Genomic DNA, 17,593 nt, shown 5'->3' on the forward strand with positions numbered 1-17,593 from the left:
TGTGCTAGAGGTGAGAGGTATTAGCATGGTTGCAAGATGGTTGGAGAAGAGAAGGCTTGTCTGACGCCAAAGAAACCAGATAGTAAAGGCCTCCTTGCTGTTTACCCAGACCAATCGTCTTCCTCGTAGCCAAGTCCTGCAAAATGCACCCATTAGGAAAAAAAGAGATGGAACAATGAAGTTCTTGTGTAAGTTTGCTTACTGACATCAAATTAACTTTGAAGCTGGGCACATACAAGACATTTTTTTAAAGAAAGAGATGAGTTAAGAGAGGCATTCCCAACGGAAATAATAGAAGACTTTTCACCGCTAGGCAATACAACTGGTGGAATGGAAGGGTTGGCTTGTATGGATGTAAAAGAATGTGAAGTGGATGTAATATGATCTATTGCGCCACTATCAATTAGCCAGCGATGTAAAGGTAAAAGGGAACATGACAAACCTGCGGAGTTTGCTTGTGGCTCTTTCTTATCATTCATCATGGTACGAATCTGCTGACACTCACTGTCAGAGAGGTTTGGCATGGCAGATTTCAACTCTTGCATAGTGGGATTGTTCTGCACATGATTGGCAGAGGAACTTGAGTCTTTCTTGTTTCTGTTGGATTTGTGCAGTCAATGCCCGGGAGGATAGCCATGAAGTTTGTAACAGGTATCAATTGTGTGATGGTCCCGATCACAGTGAATGCAATGAAGAGGCTTGCGATTGGAATTTGAAGGTCTCTGGTGTTGGCGAACAGCCATTGCAGCAGGTTCCAAGGTAGCCTGAGGAGTCCCCAGTTGTCGTTGCTTCTCCTTCGGGGAAATTAAGGAATAGATGTTGCGTATGGAAGGTAGTGGCTGCATAAGGAGAATCTATCCATGAGCAGCAGCATATGAATCATTTAAACCCATAAGAAATTGCATCACCTTATTCCTCTCATCGCGTTCAGCGTGGTCTTTCATGGCACCACAGGTATAAGTCGGCACATCACTATATGACGCCAATTCATCCCATAGTCCCTTAAGTCTTGTGTAATAAGCAGCAACCGACATCTGATCCTGAGTGAGGGAGGGAGGCGATGTCACATTGTATATGGAAAATTCGAGGAACGTTGCTTTGAGAGAAGCGCTCCTTCAAATCTTCCCAGATTTCATGAGCAGTGTCTGAGTAGATGACACTATCAGCTATGTCTTGATCAAGGGAATTCAAGATCCGAGATAGGATCATATCATTGCAACGTTGCCAAAGAAAGAACAAGCCAGGATTGGTTGTCTTCGAGGGCTTCTTGACGGTGCCATTGATCGGTGCATAAATTACATATCATTTTGTACCCTTCTAGCTTATGATTTGGTTATGTTTTTGAGTTAAACTTGTGCTTTTAATCCTTTTTGTGTTTATCTTTCAGTTCATTGAGCTTTAGGTAATAATGAGGGCTTTGGATAGTAAATGATGCAATCCATGCATGTTAGGGCCTAATTTGGATGAATGGATGAAGAGCTTAAAGACAAACTCAATTTTGGCTACAGTCCCCTGCCAGCCCAGTTTCGTAGGTCATATTGCAAGCTTTGTTTCAGCAACCTACATAGCTCGAATGAGGCCACATTCTTCATGAAAGTTGTTCCAATTGGTGTGTACTATAACATATCCAAAATTCAGCCCTATTGGATAAATCTGGAGTCCGTTACCTAGCAAACACAGAACCATGCTCAGGATGGATCTTATCAGCGCGGAAAATGAGTTAGCAATTTGTTTTGGCCTTAACTTCCTCCTCCGACCTTGGATTGGCCCAAATAACATATGGCTGGAAAGAAGACATTCTGAACTTCAATTTCGAGTGCTTAAAGTCCTAATTTGATTAAGAGAAGCCCAAGTTGTAAGCCCTTGAAGTTGCTGGTCATGCTGACCTCAGCATGTGCTGGTTGGATGCTTGGTCATGGTGAGCTAGGTATGAGCTATCATTTCTGGTTGGAAGCTTGGTCATGGTGACATGAAGATGAGCTAGGGCTGCTGGTGGGATCTATTGGTGAAGTGCATCAACCAATTCAAGATTTTCTAATACAAGTGCATCACCCAATTTAGATTTTCTAATACAAGTGCATCAACCATTTCAGATTTTATAAAACAAGTGTTGTATGCATTAGCCATATTGAATTCAGATTTTCACTTCCCCTAGGCCTATAAATAGGGAAGTTCTCTAAGCTTGTAAACACACCCCAAGGGGGGGAGCTCTCAAACACTTCTCTAGAGCTCCCTTCCCTTCTCTCCCTCAAATTCTCTTAGTTTCTCTTTCTAGTTTTCAATTGTTATAATGAGATCTTTGTGCTGAAATTCTCCTTAAGTTTTTCCAAGTTCTACTTAATTTTCATTGTTATGTAAATTCTTTTCTTTAGTTTCAAGTTTGATTAGTTTCCAAGTTTCAATTATGATTTTTGTTCTTATTCATTATGCTTATAAGTTAATATGCTAGTTTGAATGATTGATCACCATTTAGGCTTGCATGTTAGCTATCTTGGTTTGAATTAAGAGTAGACACCATGCTTTAATTCGAATTGAACTATGAATAGGAAGAGTATGTATGGACATTCGACAACAGGGATTAGATACATGCTTGGTTGTTTAAATTGTTCTTCTATGCTTAATGGGTTCCTAATGCTTAATTTTAGGTTAGACAACAAATGATCAAATTAGGGAATTATGAACACAAGGTTATGACCACACACCATGGCTTAATCATACTTTAGCTAGAACCAATCCATTAATCTAATTGAACTTGGGAACTTATCTACTTGAGTTAATTATTTTCTTTCTTTCTTGTTTTATTTATTTTCTTTCTTTTTTCGTTTCTGTTTTGTGTAGGGAAAATGAATTGGATCATTCAATCACCAATCCTCGTGGGATCGACCTCGCACTTACATATGCTATACTACCAAACGGCTCGTGCACTTGCGAGTATCACAAGTTGAGGATGCAACTGAATCCATTTTGGTGCAGCTGTATCTACACAACAAGTTTTTGGCGCCGTTGCCGGGGATCGGTAACATTGTTTGATTCTATTTGGCTTTCCTACTTTTTTTTTTTTTTTTTTTCTTAACTAGACAATTTCAAGTTTTAAAGTTAATGACGTTAATGGACAAGTTGTGTTTGTAGTCCAACAGAAAAGGACAATTGCCCAACAAGCAAGAGAACTGGGTTTAAGTCCCAGCTTACACAACCCATTGGTGCTTGTTGCTTTGAAGCATGGAATTGAACTATGAATAGGAAGAGTATGTATGGACATTCGACAACAGGGATTAGATACATGCTTGGTTGTTTAAATTGTTCTTCTATGCTTAATGGGTTCCTAATGCTTAATTTTAGGTTAGACAACAAATGATCAAATTAGGGAATTATGAACACAAGGTTATGACCACACACCATGGCTTAATCATACTTTAGCTAGAACCAATCCATTAATCTAATTGAACTTGGGAACTTATCTACTTGAGTTAATTATTTTCTTTCTTTCTTGTTTTATTTATTTTCTTTCTTTTTTCGTTTCTGTTTTGTGTAGGGAAAATGAATTGGATCATTCAATCACCAATCCTCGTGGGATCGACCTCGCACTTACATATGCTATACTACCAAACGGCTCGTGCACTTGCGAGTATCACAAGTTGAGGATGCAACTGAATCCATTTTGGTGCAGCTGTATCTACACAACAAGTTTTTGGGTGTTCCTAATTCCCTAATTTGATCATTTGTTGTCTAACCTAAAATTAAGCATTAGGAACCCATTAAGCATAGAAGAACAATTTAAACAACCAAGCATGTATCTAATCCCTGTTGTCGAATGTCCATACATACTCTTCCTATTCATAGTTCAATTCGAATTAAAGCATGGTGTCTACTCTTAATTCAAACCAAGATAGTTAACAAACAAGTTCTAATGGTGATCAATCATTCAAACAAGCATGTTAACTTATAAGCATAATGAATAAGAACATGAATCATGAATCAAACTTGAAACTCCAAACTTATAAACCCAGAATATTCATGTTAGGTTACATCGAAGCCCTAGTTATGGATTTAGCTACTCATAATGGAAAAGAGACTTGAACAGAAATGAGAAAACATAATGAATGCAATAAGAGTAGAAGAACCCTTTTTCTGAAGTTCTTGTGGTGTCCAAGGCTTCTCCAAGTGCTTCTCCACTTCTAATGCTTCTCCAAGAGCTTCCCCACTTCTAGAAAGATGTATGAAGGATATGGAGGTGATTTGGGATGAGTTTGAGTGAGTGGTGATGGCTAAGGAAGATGAAATTCGTAGGGAAATGGAAGAGAAGAAAGCTGGAGTTGTTTTGGTGATTGTTTAAATTAAGTTTTCTTTATTTTCTTTGTTTTCTTTTCTGTTGAGTCTTTGTTTTTATTTTGTTTATGTTTTTGTTTTGTTATGTTAGTTTATTTATTTATTTACGTGGTATGGTTAGTTAGTTTATTTCTGAGTGTTAAAACACTTTTTTTTATTTATTTCAAACATTGCATAAAAACAAAAAAAACAAAAAAAAAACAAAAAAAACAAAAACAAAACAAAAATAAAAACAATAAAAATAAAAAAACAACATCATCATCATCTTCTTCATCTTCTTCATCTCCATCATCATCATGGCTTGCCTCTATTTTCTCGCACTTGTAGAATCTGCAGCAGCTCCACATGGTCCTCATTTTTTCTCTGCAGTGCTTCCACGTGCTGATTGGCACAGTAGAGCCGCTTCTGCAAGTCCGCCACCATAGCCTTCAAGGAAGCTATTTCCTCGCTCATCGCGGCACACTCCCGTGTTCTCGCCAGCAATCGCATGCCCAAATTGGTAGCCGAGACCGCGTGGAGCACAGTTAAATTGTGAGACTCCTCCACTGCTGCCTTGTCAGACCTCTGCGCCACATGCAGATGATCTGTCGGTGTGAGCTTGCTTCCAATCATGCCTCCCAGCAGCGCTGCTCTGTTCGGCATTGCCTCAGAAAAGTTCGGTATTATCTCAGCAAAGTTTGAGGCCGTGCCGTGATGATATGAAGAGTTTGGAAAGACAGTGTTTGGAGGAGCCCTTGTCTGGGCATTCGGTGGTGCAAGTGAGAGCTCAAGGTTGAGATCATCAAGGTGAGTGCATGAGGATGCCATTTGTTTTGCTTCTGAAATTTTTGATGTTTTCCCTTGAGTTTGCAGGAAGAAATGCTGGGTATCATCCGCTTGTAGAGGCGTGCTTTAAATAGACATATGCTGATGAAGGTGCCAACACCATTTCGGATTTCCCGGGCATGCTCGACCTAATCGCTTCAAGGGGGAGCACCTTTACTTTCACTTTACTTTTCTTTTTTCCGTGTTTTCTGGTGTTTTATTGCTTTGCCCGTTACTTTCATTTTCTAGAGCTTTGTGTTTTTGCCTTTCCCTTTCGGCTATCATCTTTATTTTATTTTAGTTAGGGAACTGTGCTTCCATTTCCGTTTGTCGTCTTCGTTTGATTTAAGTTTGGAAAGTGTGCTTTCTTTTCCGTTTTCTTTTTCCTTCTGCAAATTTACTCTTTTATTTCCAAAACAAAATAAAGACAAAAACAACCAAAAAAATAAAATAAATTAAAATAAAAACATCAATAATGCAGTAGAAGTCATTTCTTCACAGTGCTCGGTGTCTCGACCATTGGAGCTTTGAGTTTGGCCCTCTGGCTGTCCTCTTCCTGGGCTTCATGCACAGCCTCTTGGGGCTCACCACTTGAGCTCCCAAAGATCGCAATCTTAGCTTGAGCGTAACTACTCTCACGATCTGCTTGCTTGCGTTTACCCGGTCGGTCTAGGTCTTCCAGCTGTTTTCGCATGTCGCGAGAGTACAACTCTACCATCTTTGATAGGTTTCTATTCTCGTCCCGCAATACTTCTAGCTGGTGTCGATTCACCTCCACTATCCTTGACCTCTCCCTTTTCAAGCTTTTTATAGCAGTCTGACACTCCTCAACCATACTTCGCTCCACCGCCAACTGAGCTTTAAGCACCTCTACCTCATGGGACTTCGCAAGTAGGCGATGACCCAAACTTGCGACACATGCTGTACTCTGCACGCTCAGTGCCAGGGCATCACTCGTGACCCGGTTGTCATCCCTTGTCCCGAACACACGTATATCTTTGGGAGTCACTAAATTTCTGCAAACTCCAATGGCAACATCGTTGTCCAGGAGTATTGAGTCATTGACAGTCACAGGCCCCCGTGCAGAGGCAAAGTAGGGCATCCATACTGGTGCTACTGCTTGGCCTCGTGTCTGAGTCGGTGGAGCTAGGTTGAGATCTAACGAAAAGGGGTAGGAAGAAGCCATTTGATTTCTCACTTTTTTCTTCTTTTCTCTTTTGTGTTTCTGAGTTTGTGGTTTTGTTTTTATCCCCTTCTTTTTCCTTCTTATAGATATAGTCTTTGACAAACCCTAGCCATTGCAGCGTCTAAGCATTTCTGAATCTCCAGCATTCATCGAGTCCCACAACCTTCTCGCTTTCCAACCGTACCCAACACATTTATCTCGACGTGACCTTTCTGAACGGACGCGTTCAGTAAAGTCATCACGACTTTGTATGGCCCCGTAATTTCTGCTTGTGGAGTCTGCGGCGCCTCTATGCGTCGACACGTGGCTCCTGCTTTCTGCCCGTGACTATCCATGAGACGACATTAGGGACCACGTGCTTTCTTTTCAGAAATCCCACTTTGCGCTCATAATTCACGTTTTATCTTCTTTTTAAAAAATAATAATAATAATAATAAAATGTGTGGGCTTCAGAATTCATTTTGGGTCGGTTTTTCACCTTGTTTGGGTTTCAAGGTGGGTTAATTTCATTGTGGGCTTTGGGCTTCAAATTTTTTTGGGTTTCAGAATTGTGTGATTAGGGTTTACTGTTTCATTTTTTTGTTTGTTTGTTTGTTTGTTTTGTAATTTTTATTTTTGTAATTATTTTATTTGTGTATTTTAATTCTTGTGTGTTTTGTGATTTATATTTACTTTAGTACCTTTCATTTCTTGCTATGACATTGCTTGTTCCTAATTTTTAAACATTGAGGACAATGTTCATTTCTAGGTTTGGGGGTATTGGAGTTTAGCATGTAAATTTGATTTTTTTTCCTTAATTTAATTTAATTTTTTTACTTGTTTTTATTTTTATTTTATTTTGTTTGAGTCTTGCTTTTATTTTTATTTTGATTTTATTCACTTTCCGAACACATTTGATGAGATTGTGATAAATGTTTGTATGACTTAAATGAAAATTGGATTTCATTTTATTTTAGTGCTTTTTTTCTTTATTTAAAAAAAAAAAAAAACATTTTAAAAAACATTTTTTAATTTGGCATTGTTCTAACATGATATGCTTGAAACCTTCTTTAAACTTGCCATTTGTTTCATAATTTTCCAATTAAAGGATTTGCATGATCTAAAGAATTGTATGAAGCATAAATTAGACTTATATAACCAACCATATAAAGTGAGCTTTTGAGCCTTGTACTTCAATTCATGAGTGTTATATACATACTCTTATTTTCTTGTCATCAAAGTTGTTGTTTGATCTCATTATTCATTGATTTGGTTGAACACTTAAAAGTCATTCATTCTTATGCAATTTGATTTCATGACATTTAAGAAGTGATATTAAGGCCCTCTTTGGATCGTTTGTGCCTTTCAAGCTAACCTTATGCATGCTTAAGCATGATTTTCCATTGTTAACCATTTTGAGCCTACATGTAAACCTTTTCTTTCATTTACCAATTTTATTTCCTCGCCTTAGCCCGAAAAACAAATATTTACCTTTCTAAGGAACTCATGAGCTTTAATTGGGATGTGTTTTTCATACTAAGTTTGGGAATGGGTGTTACATTTCGAAGAAAAAAAAAATCACACAATTGGTGAAAGAAAAGAGAAAATTTAAGTGGTGGTTGATTGAAATTTCATTTTTGGGCCTTCAAAATAAATTGGTGTTTGTTCAATTAAAGGAAAGGAGTATCAATCAATGTAAATGAAGGTATAAGGAGTTTTGATCATGTAAAAAAAAAAATCTAATCGTGATGATTCGAAGTCTTGTAAACAATTATTTTATGCTCTTACATTGCGAGTTCCTTGGACTTTGTATTATCCATACCTTTCATTTCTTACTCACCTTACTCCCTTGGCCCAATTACAACCTTTACTAAAGACCTAAATTGATCTTAAATGTCATGTGGTTGAATTGCATTCATTTTCTGCTTTTAAGTGTTTGGCATCCTTCTTGAGATCATATTAATGCAAGTTCTTCATCTTTCTATTGCGAGTTAAGTCCCTTATGGTTTAACTCTAATCTCATGTTTATAACTGAGTGTTGCATTGTAGCCCTCTTCCGAGTGATTCATTTGTGAGAGGACAATTTTGGTGAGATTTGAAGTTGAATTTGTGCTTTGTATGATTTTTGAAATTATGTGGAAACTAAGATTGGAGAATTTGTTGCATTTGGCTATCACACTATACACTTTGAGCATGTTGTGTTTTGAACTTTGCCACCTTGTAAATAATGTCTAAAATTGAGTTTTTATTGTTAAAACTTTTGAGTCATGTGCATGAGTCATTTCTCTTCAGAAAATGTTCGGAATGATGGTTTTGAGTTTCTATTTATTTATTTTTATTTTTATTTTTGTTTTGTTTTTGTAATTATTTTTGTTTTGGTTTTTGTGTTTCTTTTATTTTGCTTAAAGACTAACAAATCTAATAAGTTTTCTAACCACTTTGTTTTGTAGAGTTAGTAAAACGTTTGTGGGTATCGTTTCTGTTAAACCCTCAGGAGACACAACTCCTCCTACTAGGGATGCCTAGAGGTTTAAAGGCTTGTTGCATTCGCTCAATGCAATCGAGTTACCTACGAAAGTGGTCTAGTTAACTTCTTGTTTTGTTTTTAACTTTGTTTTGTGTTGTTTTGCTCGAGGACTAGCAAAATCTAGGTTTGGGGGTATTTGATCGGTGCATAAATTACATATCATTTTGTACCCTTCTAGCTTATGATTTGGTTATGTTTTTGAGTTAAACTTGTGCTTTTAATCCTTTTTGTGTTTATCTTTCAGTTCATTGAGCTTTAGGTAATAATGAGGGCTTTGGATAGTAAATGATGCAATCCATGCATGTTAGGGCCTAATTTGGATGAATGGATGAAGAGCTTAAAGACAAACTCAATTTTGGCTACAGTCCCCTGCCAGCCCAGTTTCGTAGGTCATATTGCAAGCTTTGTTTCAGCAACCTACATAGCTCGAATGAGGCCACATTCTTCATGAAAGTTGTTCCAATTGGTGTGTACTATAACATATCCAAAATTCAGCCCTATTGGATAAATCTGGAGTCCGTTACCTAGCAAACACAGAACCATGCTCAGGATGGATCTTATCAGCGCGGAAAATGAGTTAGCAATTTGTTTTGGCCTTAACTTCCTCCTCCGACCTTGGATTGGCCCAAATAACATATGGCTGGAAAGAAGACATTCTGAACTTCAATTTCGAGTGCTTAAAGTCCTAATTTGATTAAGAGAAGCCCAAGTTGTAAGCCCTTGAAGTTGCTGGTCATGCTGACCTCAGCATGTGCTGGTTGGATGCTTGGTCATGGTGAGCTAGGTATGAGCTATCATTTCTGGTTGGAAGCTTGGTCATGGTGACATGAAGATGAGCTAGGGCTGCTGGTGGGATCTATTGGTGAAGTGCATCAACCAATTCAAGATTTTCTAATACAAGTGCATCACCCAATTTAGATTTTCTAATACAAGTGCATCAACCATTTCAGATTTTATAAAACAAGTGTTGTATGCATTAGCCATATTGAATTCAGATTTTCACTTCCCCTAGGCCTATAAATAGGGAAGTTCTCTAAGCTTGTAAACACACCCCAAGGGGGGGAGCTCTCAAACACTTCTCTAGAGCTCCCTTCCCTTCTCTCCCTCAAATTCTCTTAGTTTCTCTTTCTAGTTTTCAATTGTTATAATGAGATCTTTGTGCTGAAATTCTCCTTAAGTTTTTCCAAGTTCTACTTAATTTTCATTGTTATGTAAATTCTTTTCTTTAGTTTCAAGTTTGATTAGTTTCCAAGTTTCAATTATGATTTTTGTTCTTATTCATTATGCTTATAAGTTAATATGCTAGTTTGAATGATTGATCACCATTTAGGCTTGCATGTTAGCTATCTTGGTTTGAATTAAGAGTAGACACCATGCTTTAATTCGAATTGAACTATGAATAGGAAGAGTATGTATGGACATTCGACAACAGGGATTAGATACATGCTTGGTTGTTTAAATTGTTCTTCTATGCTTAATGGGTTCCTAATGCTTAATTTTAGGTTAGACAACAAATGATCAAATTAGGGAATTATGAACACAAGGTTATGACCACACACCATGGCTTAATCATACTTTAGCTAGAACCAATCCATTAATCTAATTGAACTTGGGAACTTATCTACTTGAGTTAATTATTTTCTTTCTTTCTTGTTTTATTTATTTTCTTTCTTTTTTCGTTTCTGTTTTGTGTAGGGAAAATGAATTGGATCATTCAATCACCAATCCTCGTGGGATCGACCTCGCACTTACATATGCTATACTACCAAACGGCTCGTGCACTTGCGAGTATCACAAGTTGAGGATGCAACTGAATCCATTTTGGTGCAGCTGTATCTACACAACAGCCATCAACCAAACCAAGTTTGTTTTTGGCACTCAAGGAGATTCGCATGGAGCGACACCATGTCCCATAGTTGTCTCCATTCAGCGGCTTGGATACAAGAACCATGCCAGGGTGGTCTGAGTGATGAATAAAAAAAGGGTTGGAAACATCAGACTTGTTTCCATCCTTGGAAGAAGTTTCAATTTCTTTGTTGTTAGCCATGGCAGAGAACTAACGAAAAACAAAGAAGGAGGAAGCTGAGATTTTGACGGCAAAGAGAAAAAAAACAAGAGCTAGGGTTTCTCCTGCTCTGATACCATGTAAAATTGTAATCAACTGAAGAATATTTGATTACTCGATGAAAACTCTTTACAGTATCAAAGGTATCTATACACAAGTTTACTAGACTAATAAAGGAAAGTAAATCAATTACATATAATTTGGGTAATCAATCCCTAATGTATTGGGATTCAGTTGACTTCTCAACATGGCTCCTCCATCTTTTTTTTTCTCGAGACCGTGTGCATGCAATTATCGCTCATCAGGCTGAAGAGGGATGGAGAGTAAAAATCGGCTGTGGCAAGTGCAGTGCTGGATGGACTTCAAGAACTTACTGATAGTTTTTTTAATCTGTATTTGTTATATGGGGTTGGTGGAAGTGTATAGTGGAATTAATCAGTACGTAGTCATTTTATTCCAGCCAATGTAAAAAGTGCATAGTGGACATCAATGGACATACGACGTTTTTGGGTTGTCTCTCTCTCTCTCTCTCTCTCTCTCTCTCTCTCTCTCTCTCTATTTTTGGCATTAATTTCTTGATTCACGCGGATAAAATCTGGTGGAAATTTATTGATTATGTTGGTTAGCATATGAGGGATATTATTATAAATGAGGTTGCAGCAAGAAATGGGTCCGAATTGACTCATCTATACATATTGTATTTGTGGCTGTGTTGCTCATCTCTCTTTGTGTGTAATTTCTCATCATAGACAAACGTAATGAAGTGCCTGATATTCACAGGTGTTTGACCCAATGATAGTTACTGGGCCAAGGAAAAGAACAGTGGAAGGCTTTGCTATTAATCAAAGGATGAGCATTACAGGTTAAAAAATGTCTCTCTTTCTCTCTCTTTCTTTCAGCCCCTTTCTTATTCCTTTTGTCTTTCTATTTATAGGAAAGAAGGGACCGACAATTCTAAGATGAACGGCTCGGCTCGGAGCCGAGCTATTTGCGTCCCATCAGACCCGTCAGAGGATGAGTGGCCCGGATTCGATGCTAGGGGCGGGGACGGACAGAAGTAGCCTTTATGTATAACTAGCGCTAGTCCCATCGGGGCAGAAAAGGGAGGTCTGTGCGGCCAACACCTGGCTTCTGAGGGGACATGGCATGGTTTACGAGGTGAGGTGGTTCGGTGGTCAGAGGGGGTCTTGTCAATGATATGGTCTTCTGTAGGCGTTTGTCGGAGTCCACGTGCCAGGTTTCTATTGGGCCGAAGTACTCGGTAATTACCGAGTGTCAACAAGTCCTCCAACTCTCTGGGCAAGTTTCCTTGGGTGGGGAGTTGTCAAGTGTTCATGTATGCCCAATAGAACGTGAGCCTGTTTGGGGTCGAGTGAATGCGGTCGGTTCGGTGGTTGGCCGACCTGCCTCAGGCCGACTGCCTAGGGTAGTCCTCCAACTCCCCAGGGAAGGGACGGCTTGCCTTGGGAATGCCAACGATTTCGGACAGGTGTCAGGCGTTCGGGGGGCGTGCCATTTAATGCTGGTGAGATGATGGGCGTCTGGGAAGACGAAATGCTGGAGACGTCTGGTGTCGTGTCGATTGATGGAAACGAAGTGAAAGCGCCATGTGTCGTGATTTGGGGGAGGATAGCAAGGAGATCGGATGGTGAGGAATGAGGTCGCTGGGCTATATATGTCGTGAGTTGGGGAGGTTAGCCATTTTTTGCCCATTTCAAATTTCGTGTTGCCGTTTTGTGTTGGTTGTGAGTGGAGAGGCTTTGAGCTGGTGCGTGCGAGGGGGAAACCAGGGAGTACAGGAGCTGCGCGAGAAGGTCATCTGAGTCAGGTGAGAGGTTCTTCGCCCCTGTTTTTATATTTGTGTCTGTGGTGGGGGAGTGTGAGTAGAGGGAGGAGGAAAAATGGCGTCTGGAGGGGAGGATGAGAGGGTCCAGCAGGAGTAGTACGAATTTTGGGGTCCTGGACGATGCCTAGCATCGGCTGGGTGATAGATCAAAGGGGGGAGAGGGGGGTGTAGGGGCACGTGCAGGGGCGGCGCCCTCGGTGGTTGAAGTGCCGAGCTCCTCGGACGAGGGTGAGGGAGAGGCTGAGGTGGTAGGGGAGGCAGGGCAGGATTTGGAAGTGTCAAGAGGGGAGGGTATGAGGGTCATCCTGACGCTGAGGCGGCGGAGGCCGAGGCAGAAGTGGAGGCGTTTGAGGAGGCCGAGGACCCTGACCTTCCTAGGGTAGACTTGGATGGGGTGCCTTTGCATCCCTACTTCTATGAGAAGGGGTAGTGGTCGGCGGATGGGGTGCCGAGCCGAATGACGCACGACCTTTTGGAGAGGATTCGGTGGGAGTTCGTCCCCGCCGAGGGGATGGGTAACTTTGTATTGGGAAATGTTTAAGAATGGGCTGCGGTTGCCTCTGGACCCTTTCGTGCAGAGGTGGATGGCTTTCCTCGGCGTCGCTCCTCACCAGATGAACCCCAACTTGCTGAGGACGGTTTTTTCTATGTTCGTGCTGTGGAAGAGACATCACAATATTTAACCAAGCACGAATATTCTGAGTTGTTGCTTTGGTTTGAGGAAGAGCCCGAAGCAGGCGGGTTTCTTCTATTTGGAAGCGTTGTAGGGAAAGTTGTTGGAGAACAATCCGACCTCCCAGAAGTCGTGGAAGGATCATTGGTTTTTTGCCACTGGGTTAGGAAGGCCGAGTGCGTTGGTGGCGAGGCGTTTTAGGGAGAAAGGTAGGGTGGTGACTTTCGTAGTGCTCGGCCCTGCTGGGGTTTTTTTGTTTTTTGTTTTTTTCTTTTGTTTTGGAGCTGACAGCGTGCTTTACGTTTTGGTGGCAGTGGACTGGGAAGGGGGCGAGCTGTCAGAAGATGAGGAGGGACAAGTTGAGGTTATCAGAGCGCTACCGCCCAAAGATCGCGACGCGCCCGAGCTTCTGTCTGTCGGCTCGTTGAGAGAATCCGGGATGTTAGATCCAATTCCAGAAGGTACAATGCTCAGAACCTGGGTACTTTTCCCTTTGTTTTGTTTTTTTTTTATTATTTATTATTTATTTTGCGTCGGTGGATAATGGTCGGGTTGTGTAGCGATGGGAATTGACAGGAATGATCCGAAGGCCCGACAGTTGTTGGAGAAGTTGCTGACGAAAGGAAGCGGGGCGTTGGCCTCAGGGGCACGGAAGCAGACAGCTCCAGTCCGATCGCGGGATGAGGGGGTGGTCGGGGCGTTGGACGTGCGGGCAGGAGCCCGGTCTCCTCCTCGTCAGCATGGACAGGATCGGGGCAAGAGGCCGGTGGGTGAGGGGGAAGATCCGGTGACGGCGAAGTGGGCTCGGGTGGAGGAGAGGGAGGAGGAAGGGGGCGTGGTGCCATCCATCCACCCAGAACGCTTAAAGGACTTCTTGGACACCAGCAAGCTGGTGCTATCGGGGGAGATGTCCTGGGAAGGGTTGGCTGGGAGCGAGAGCACTTATGCGACGTCGACGGCGATGGCATTTGAGCAGAGCTTACGGGTATGTGTTCTCTCCTTTTTCTTTTTTTTTGGTTGGTGTTCCTGGGGTCTAACGAGTTTGTTGGTATTGCAGGCTTTGTTTTCCCACTATGGTGCGGTCAGGCGCATTATGATCCATCGGGAGAAGGATGTGGCCAGGGCGGCCGAGCTGAGGAGGCTCCGGGAGGAGGCGGGGAAGCGCGATGCCGAAGTGAAGGCTGTGGTTGATCGTACGAAGCGGGCGGCGGAGGAGAGTGACAAAAGGAGAGCCGATGCCGTGCGCGCGCTTGGGTTGGCCAAGGTGGAGAAGGCTGACCTGGTCAAGGAGGTGGATAGTTTGAAGGTGGAGGGTGCTCGTCTGAAGGATGAGAACCTTCGGTTGCAGAAAGTGGTGGAGAGCATGTGTCGGTCACAGGTGGGTGATGTGAGGCAGTTCTTGGATTCGGCCGAGGGGGCGAGCCTGGCGGGCGAGATCCGGCTCTCGGGCGGGCTGGACCTGTTGGAGAAGATTCAGAGGCGTTTCCCCAACTTTGAGTTCCGCCTGGAGGATCTGATGGAGGAGGACGAGGTGGTCGAGGCGAACGATGGGGGTCTGAACCAGGCGGAGCCTGACTATGTCATGGAGGTTGGGCCGACGACCGAGGCCGTTGCTGGTGAGCCCGCCGCCGAGACTTAGGCGAGGGATGAAAAGGGCTGTTCACTTGTTTGTGGGCTCTCTGTTTTTGTTTTTGTTTCCGATCGACTCAATGTACGGACGTGAATACTTAAGTGTAATGTTTTATTATGGTTTGGTGGTTTATATTATGTGGTTTTGTGTAATTTTATCAAGTGTGTGAATGGGTGTGTAGGCGGAGCCGATCGGAAAAAGTAGTTTTAAAGAAAAATTTAACGAGGGCAGGGATAGAAGCCGAGCCCAAGGGCTTGGAAAAAGTAAAGAGACTTGGAGAAATAACTAGATAAAAACAAGGGCCTACGCCGAGCCTAAGGGCTTGGAAAAACAAAGTAGACTAAGAAAATAACGAAAACAAGGGTCTGCGCTGAGCCGAAGGGCTAGGAAAGATAAAGAGGCAGACTAATATAATAATCAAAACATGGGTCTATGCCGAGCCTAAAGGCTCGGGGTACCTGATTGACGAGTAGTACTGGCGAAGGTGCTCGGCGTTCCATGGGTGGGTCGTTGTCCGTCGAGCGTTGTGAGCGTATACGTCCCCGGGCGTACGATGGCGACTACCCGGTAGGGTCCTTCCCAGTTGGCCCCGAGGGTTCCGGCTGATCGGTCCTTTGTGGCCAACAGTACGATGCGCAGCACAAGGTCGCCCGGGCGAAATGCTCGGGCCCGGACTTTCGTGTTATAGTAGCGCGCGGTGCGCTGTTAGTACGTGGCGAGGGCTATATATGTCGATCCTCGGGAGGGGGAAACTGTCCTTGGGGCAGGCTTTGTTCAAGTCTGTGAAGTCTACGCACATTCTCCATTTATTCGGTGTTTTCTTTACCATGACTACGTTGGAGACCCACCTCGGGTAGTCCACCTCTTGGACGCATCCGACCTCTTTCAGTTTGTATACCTCATCCTTCATGGCTGCGTACCTGCTGCTGTCGTAAGGGTGCCGTTTCTGTCAGATAGGCCGAGCACTGGGGTCGATTCCCAATCTGTGGGTGATGATGTTGGGGTCGATCCCGGGTACGTCGGCGTGGGACCAAGCGAAGCAATCTTTGTGGTCGTGTAAGAATGCGAGGAGGTTTTCTCGCACGGCTGGTGTTGCGTAGATACAGCTGCACCAAAATGGATTCAGCTGCATCCTCAACTTGTGATACTCGCAAGTGCACGAGCCGTTCGGTAGTATAGCGTATGTAAGTGCGAGGTCGATCCCACGAGGATTGGTGATTGAATGATTCAATTCATTTTCCCTACACAAAACAGAAATGAAAAAGAAGGGAAATAAATAAAACAAGGAAGAAAGAAAATAACTAACTCAAGCAGATAAGTTCCCAAGTTCAATTAGATTAACGGATTGATTCTAGCTAATGTATGATTAAGCCATGGTGTGTGGTCATAACCTTGTGTTCCTAATTCCCTAATTTGATCATTTGTTGTCTAACCTAAAATTAAGCATTAGGAACCCATTAAGCATAGAAGAACAATTTAAACAACCAAGCATGTATCTAATCCCTGTTGTCGAATGTCCATACATACTCTTCCTATTCATAGTTCAATTCGAATTAAAGCATGGTGTATACTCTTAATTCAAACCAAGATAGCTAACATGCAAGCCTTAATGGTGATCAATCATTCAAACTAGCATATTAACTTATAAGCATAATGAATAAGAACATGAACCATAATTGAAACTTGGAAACTAATCAAACTTGAGACTAAAGAAAAGAATTTACATAATGAAAAGTAAAGTGGAACTAAGAAAAACTTAAGGAAAATTTCAACACAAAAGATTTCATTACAACAATTGAAAACTAGAAAGAGAAACTAAGAGAATTTGAGGGAGAGAAGGGAAGGGAGCTCTAGAGAAGTGTTTGAGAGCTCCCCCCCTTGGGGTGTGTTTACAAGCTTGGGAAACCTCACTATATATAGGCCTAAGGAAGCTGAAAATCTGAATTAAGTATGGCTAATGCATACAACACTTGTTTTATAAAATCTGAAATGGTTGATGCACTTCACTAATAAATCCCACCAGCAGCCCTAGCTCATCTTCATGTCACCATGACCAAGCTTCCAACCAGAAATAATAGCTCATCCTGAGGTCAGCATGACCAGCAACTTCAAGGGCTTACGAATTGGGCTTCCCTTAAGCAAATTAAGACTTTAAGCACTCAAACTTGAAGTTCAGAATGTCTTCTTTCCAGCCATATATCATTTGGGCCAATCCAAGGTCGGAGGAGGAAGTTAAGGCCAAAACAAATTGCTAACTCATTTTGCGCGCTGATAAAATCCATCCTGAGCATGGCTCTGTGTTTGCTAGGTAACAGACTCCATATTTATCCAATGGGGCTGAATTTTGGATATGTTATATTACACACCCATTGGAACAACTTTCATGAAGAATGTGGCCTCATCCGAGCTATGTAGGTTGCTGAAACAAAGCTTGCAATATGACCTACGAAACTGGGCTGGCAGGGGACTGTAGCCAAAATAGAGTTTGTCTTTAAGCTCTTCATCCATTCATCCAAATTAGGCCCTAACATGCATGGATTGCATCATTTACTATCCA

The 17,593-nt window shown here is 41.9% G+C and overlaps 1 pseudogene; it reads right to left on the reverse strand.

Moving 5' to 3' along the window:
- Positions 1 to 614: 614 nt before the first annotated feature.
- LOC148295021 (uncharacterized) lies at positions 615 to 10,869 on the reverse strand (annotated as a pseudogene).
- Positions 10,870 to 17,593: the final 6,724 nt, after the last annotated feature.

The sequence above is a fragment of the Prunus avium genome, chromosome 4 (genome assembly GCF_965620075.1).
Source record: "Prunus avium chromosome 4, drPruAviu1.hap1.1, whole genome shotgun sequence".
Classification (NCBI taxonomy): Eukaryota; Viridiplantae; Streptophyta; class Magnoliopsida; order Rosales; family Rosaceae; genus Prunus; species Prunus avium.